General features: G+C 49.4%; 1 protein-coding gene across 1 annotated transcript in view; it reads right to left on the bottom strand.

The window, feature by feature from the left end:
* LOC146267675 (zinc finger matrin-type protein 4) overlaps positions 1-4,056 on the bottom strand; it is a 53,788-nt gene extending 49,732 nt beyond the window's left edge. The window contains 1 exon segment of the mRNA XM_084709882.1: positions 3,595-4,056. The gene's annotated coding sequence lies outside the window, so the exon portion shown is untranslated.
* Positions 4,057-6,604: the final 2,548 nt, after the last annotated feature.

Here is a 6,604-nt window from a genome sequence, read left to right as displayed (position 1 = left end):
GGGTTCATGCCTCATAAATACCCTGAGTTGGCAGGTAAATACTTTTCCTCGTGTTACACAATTTACTCATTACCACAATCTATTACAAACACACACACACAAACATATATGCACACACAGACCCCCCAGCCCCACCCCCCCCCCCCCCACACACACACACACACACACACACTTGGCCTGTACCAGTCAGAGCTGCTGGACAGTCCAGGTTCTTGAGGCAGGCCTGTGGTCTGCTGATAACCCACTCTGTACAGGGACACATCCATCACCAGGTACCAGGGAGGGAGGGGAGGGAGGGACACAGGGGGAGGGGAGGGAGGGAGACAGGGGGAGGGAGAGACACAGGAGGAGGGGAGGGAGGGAGACGGGGGAGGGAGAGACACAGGGGGAGGGGAGGGAGGGAGACAGGGGGAGGGAGGGACACAGGGGGAGGGAGGGAGACAGGGGGAGGGGAGGGAGGGAAACAGGGGGAGGGAGAGACACAGGGGGAGGGAGAGACACAGGGGGAGGGGAGGGAGGGAGACAGGGGGAGGGAGGGAGACAGGGGGAGGGGAGGGAGACAGGGGGAGGGGAGGGAGGGAGACAGGGGGAGGGGAGGGAGGGAGACAGGGGGAGGGAGGGAGGGACACAGGGGGAGGGAGGGAGACAGGGGGAGGGAGGGAGGGACACAGGGGGATGGAGGGAGGGAGACAGGGGGAGGGAGGGAGACAGGGGGAGGGGAGGGAGACAGGGGGAGGGAGGGAGACAGGGGGAGGGGAGGGAGGGAGACATGGGGAGGGAGACAGGGGGAGGGAGGGACACAGGGGGAGGGAGAGAGACAGGGGGAAGGGAGGGAGGCAGACAAGGGGAGGGAGGGAGACAGGGGAGGGAGAGACACAGGGGGAGGGGGACAGGGGGAGGGAGGGACACAGGGGGAGGGAGAGACACAGGGGGAGGGGAGGGAGGCAGACAGGAGGAGGGAGGGAGACAGGGGGAGGGAGGGAGGGAGACAGGGGGAGGGAGAGACACAGGGGGAGGGGAGGGAGACAGGGGGAGGGAGGGACACAGGGGGAGGGAGAGACACAGGGGGAGGGGAGGGAGACAGGGGGAGGGAGGGACACAGGGGGAGGGAGAGACACAGGGGGAGGGAGGGACACAGGGGGAGGGGAGGGAGACAGGGGGAGGGAGGGACACAGGGGGAGGGGAGGGAGACAGGGGGAGGGAGGGACAAAGGGGGAGAGAGGGACACAGGGGGAGGGAGAGACACAGGGGGAGGGAGAGACACAGGGGGAGGGAGGGAGCCAGTTTTAAACTAACCGTCTAACCTTAACAAAACAAATGTTGTCACAAAAACAAACACTGACTCCACTACACACCTCTCTGTTACTGGATGAACCTCCATGATGAACTACGTTTACGCTCATTTATGAGCATTAGTTAGTATGATAAGGGTGTGGTTAGTGAAGAGACTGGTTAGTGAAGAGACTGGTTAGTGAGGTGACTGGTTAGTGAGGGGACTGGTTAGTGAAGACACTGGTTAGTGAAGAGACTGGTTAGTGAGGCGACTGGTTAGTGAGGGGACTGGTTAGTGAAGAGACTGGTTAGTGAGGCGACTGGTTAGTGAGGGGACTGGTTAGTGAAGAGACTGGTTAGTGAAGAGACTGGTTAGTGAGGTGACTGGTTAGTGAGGGGACTGGTTAGTGAGGGGGTTGGTTAGTGAGGGGACTGGTTAGTGAAGTGACTGGTTAGGGAGGAGACTGGTTAGTGAGGAGACTGGTTAGAGAGGGGATTGGTTAGTGAGGGGATTGGTTAGTGAGGGGACTGGTTAGTGAGGAGACTGGTTAGTGAGGTGACTGGTTAGAGAGGGGACTGGTTAGTGAGGGGGTTGGTTAGTGAGGGGACTGGTTAGTGAAGTGACTGGTTAGTGAGGAGACTGGTTAGTGATATTGATTGTAAAAAGGGCTATACAAATACATTTTTATTTGATGGGACTGGTTAGTGAGGGGACTGGTTAGTGAGGTGACTGGTTAATGAGGAGACTGGTTAGTGAGGGGACTGGTTAGTGAGGGGACTGGTTAGTGAGGGGACTGGTTAATGAGGAGACTGGTTAGTGAGGGGATTGGTTAGTGAGGGGATTGGTTAGTGAGGGGACTGGTTTAGTCAGTGAGAGGCTACAGCTATATGTGCTTTCATAAAATATTTCTATATGCACTTTTAGTATGCTGCTTCTGCTCAAATGAAAGAGGAAGGACCTTAAACATCAACAGTTTGTTTTCATCAACTTCATATTTGTGCACAGACAACTGAAGCAGGGCAGAACCAACTCATGTTCAATCAATACCGTACGTAGTGCGAGCGGGTGTGTGAGCGTGTTAATGTCTGAGTGTGTGAGCGTATGTATGTTAGTGCTTGTGTGTGTTTGAGTGTGTGTCTGTCTGTGTGTGTGTGTGTGTGTCTGTCTGTCTGTCTGTCTGTCTGTGTGTGTGTTTGTGTGTGTGTGTTAGTGCGTGTGTGTGTGTGAGAGCGGAATACAAGTATCTGTATAGAACATATGCAATTTAGAACATAGACTGTGCAGGCAGGAAGAATCAGTCTGTGTGTGTGTGTGTGTGTGTGTGTGTGTGTGTGTGTGTGTGTGTGTGTGTGTGGATCTGTGACTCAATTATCTCGAGAACCGTGCATTGTCAGATGTAAACCATTGCTCTGGACCCACGGGCATGCAGTATTGTGTGTGAAGTAGTTTGGCTGAGCGCTTCATGACAAATGAATAGTCCTTAAAATATGTAAACACATTCTCCAGCATGCGATGGAGAATGGATCTCGCGAGAAACAAATATAACTGTTGAGCTGCATTATGGATCCATGGATCGCAGAACAGGCACTGGCTGAACGCTGCACTAGCATGCGCCGCCGACGCACTGAGATGGGGTCATGGATCTCTGAAGTCACGGGCACTGGTTATAATACAAGCAAAATCAGATATCCAGTTAATTTCAGTACTTTACTAATAGTGCTTTAGCTTTCTCCCTCTTGTACGCAGGCTATAGGCTACATCAATTGCAATAGTACACTTACAAACGCACAGCTGGCAACATTTGCTTTGCTTGATACTTAATAAATAAAATACCATGTATTAAAATTAATACATGGTCTATGGTAATTTCCCTATGATCTTTCGACGCTATTCTCCTCAAGATCACAAACTTTTATTCGGGATTTGTTCACATAATTTGACTATTAAATAAAAACCACTGGGTTCGGTAATCGTCAGAGGTTTCTGCCTCGCTCGCCATCGGCGCGTAATTTTAGACATCAAACCTACAATAAGAGGCTTCAACAGTAGCCTACAGTGGGTTAGTCAAGACCAGCCGCAAGGTAGGGCAATGTGTACGATACAAAACGGTCAGAGTCACACATTCAGCAACAAGACACAACTTTAAACTTTCAAATGCCCCTAAGTAAGTAATCTCGGAAAGGATGCAAACTATAGGCTACCAACCTGTTCACAACCCTCTCAGTAAATATCCTTGACTCACATAACTTACTTTCCCCCCCGTAACAGTATAGTATTATTTCTAAACATGTATGCCGGACCGAGTTGTAATGTTCTCTCACCTTGGTTTGGCGCTACTGCAGTGGCTCCTCGTCGCGAAACCGACACCCCGACTCCCGCGCTCTGATCATCCGCCGGTTTGCTAGTCAGCTGGCGCTGCACACCTGTAAATCCTTTTAACTTATCAAGAGTAACAACAAGGCTGTCTCGGAACGTAAACGTCTTCCTTCTTCGTTCTTAATCTCCCCGCATGTTTCCGTTATCGCAAGCGCATGTAGCCCAAACGTATGAGAAGTGCGTATTTCTCTCACTCGTAGTCGTGCACTACGGTCGATCATCGGTCGAGGCAAACCGGCCAGCCTTCAGTCTCTCATTCAGGATAAACCACCGGGACCGAATGGGTGCGCGAAACAGAGAGAGCTAAGAGAATGTCAACAACAAGAGTGTAACCAAGGATCCGTGGTAACCTTGTGCAGTCAGTTTCACCTCGAGTGTCCAGAAGGGCAGAGAGACATAAAGAGAGAAGTAGAGAAGGAGAGAGGCGTAGAGAGTGTGTGTGTGAGAGATGGGTACAGTAAAAGCATGGCAGAAACACGCGGGGATAGTAGGAGCTGGCTTCGCCCGAGTAGGCTTCAGTTCACCCACACTAGCAGGTATCATCTTACATAAAGTGCTCTTCTTCAGAGAGAGAGAGACAGAGAGAGAGAGTGAGAGCGAGAGAGTGAGAGAGAGAGTGAGAGTGAGAGAGAGTCAGTGGGAGAGATTTCCCATCCTGTTAAAAGGGTGAATAGAGACAGCTTTCAGGTTGTTACTGTATCCCTATCAACAATTGTTCCTCAGTCATTTACACAAAATAGCTCTGGCAGTTGGACCTGCTTAGAATAGCATTATTGATCTGTTAAAGATTTTATGTTTGGGTTTCTGTAATCACTTAGACTGAAGAAAAAGACAGAGGGGGAGAGACAGCAAGGAGAGAGATGGAGAGAGAGCAAGGCCGATTGAGCGAGAGAGATGGAGAGAGAGCAAGGCCGATTGAGCGAGAGAGATGGAGAGAAACTGGGGAGAGAGTGACCGTACTGATGACATAGGAAGGGCCACATTGTCTACAACAACCCTCATGCCCTTCTTACAAGCAAGGAGGGGGGTTCACACATGCCCACAGAACTGCACCTAAACCAACCTCAACCATGCCACCTCACAAAAAATACAGTAGGAAGTGAGATAGTATAAAGTATCACACATTCACACATTACCTTTAATTCATTTAAGAAAAGTAGAGTTCAACGATTATACTGTAGTCTGTGGTACTGTATATATTGGGGTTATACTGTAGTCTGTATGTACGTAATACTATATATTGGTGCTCTAGTGGTTGTGTACAGTAATATATTGCTGCCTGTGGTGTCATAGCTGTCCTTTGATGTGATCTCTCTCAGACGACTGTCAGAGACGTGGAAAAGCGCAACCGGTAGAAATCACTGCGTTTCTAATCAATATGAAAAGAATGAGTAGATGATCCTGTTGATTCTGAGTCACAAGGATCCACTGCCACATGAAGCAGTATGATTCACCCAGCCCCACACACACACACACACACACACACACACACACACACACACACACACACACACACACACACACACACACACAGCCCCACCCACCCACACACTCACACTCACACACACCTCCCCTCCCAATACCAAGCAGCCTGCCCCCTTCCCCGCCACAAACACCTCCTCTTCTCTCTCTCCTTGCCAACACACACCAATGCCAACCAATACCCAACTAACTACCAATCAGCTCTCAGTGGTGCAGTCTCTCGCCAGCCAGGGTGCTTGGAGCCTCGTGGTGATTGGTCTGACTTCAGCCAGGGTGCATTGTGATTGGTCTGACTTCAGCCAGGGTGCGTGGTGATTGGTCTGACTTCACTGTGGTCGTCATGCTCTTCTCTGTTTTCATCTTCAAAGAGTTTTCACAAGATAGCTGGCTATGGTCTGAATAGGCATGGTGTGTGTGTGTGTGTGTGTGTGGAGGAGGGTGGGAGTGACTATACATATATATCTATTATAAGGAATGTCGTTTAGTGTGATTTTTATGTGTCTAAATGTGTCTGAGTGTGTGTGTGTCCTTCAATGCGTTTGTATGTCCTTAGGTGTGTGTTTTACCTGTTGTGTGTGTGTGTGCCGCATCCTAGTGTGTGTGTGTCTGTGTGTGCGTCCTGATGTGACTGTGCCTAGTGTGTGTGTATGTGTGTGTGTGTGTGTCCCAGTGTAGGTCTGTCCGAGCGTGTTTGTGTCTGAGTGTGTGTTTCCTAGTATGTGTGTGTGTCCTAGGGTGTGTGTGTGTCCTAGTATGTGTGTTTCCTAGTATGTGTGTGTGTTTCCTAGGGTGTGTGTCTAGTGTGTCTGCACTTGTACCCTTGTGTTCACTAGAGCACTGATACATTTTAAGAAATGGTCTTTCCTCCTACTGGGCTGGGCTGTTGACAGAAAGAGATACATGCAGAGTGAGAGGGAGAGCTGGACAGAAGGACAGAGAGAGAGAGACTCTTGGCCCTGTACCATTTAGTTCCATGTCAAGTCCCTAGATTGATCGTTCATTTTCAGCAGTGAACAGTCCAGTTCAATTAGTGTTGGGGTGGGAGACATAACTCTGGGCTGGAGTGTGTGTGTGTGTCCATAGAGCAGCTTGTGTTTTGCAGATCAACTGAACATATTTGATCAGTAACAATGCTGTGTGAATCTACAGTGACCAAGAGCCTCATGTATGGACATTAGGGAGGTACAACACTTTGAGAAATGGAGAAACTGTGACTGTGATGGCAGGAGGAGGAAACTGGAGACCTCAAGTTGAGAACATTGTGAAAAAGAAATCAAATAATAACCTCACACAGGTTCCATATGAGGAGTTCACTGGAGTGCACGCACCAAAAAACAAGATTTCAGAAAAATACAACACGGAGATGTCTGTTTATGCAAAAGAGCCCATCAATAATTTGTACCGTTTTATTGGGAATAACGTTTTTTTTTTATTATCAAATATTAATTTTTATTTTCAAGTTTTCAGCAACAA

This window comes from Hypomesus nipponensis, chromosome 11, assembly GCF_054491055.1.
Source record: "Hypomesus nipponensis isolate SF chromosome 11, ASM5449105v1, whole genome shotgun sequence".
In the NCBI taxonomy this organism is placed as follows: domain Eukaryota; kingdom Metazoa; phylum Chordata; class Actinopteri; order Osmeriformes; family Osmeridae; genus Hypomesus; species Hypomesus nipponensis.
The sequence above is the reverse complement of the archived record's forward strand: the minus strand, read 5'-3'. Positions and strand labels throughout refer to the sequence as shown.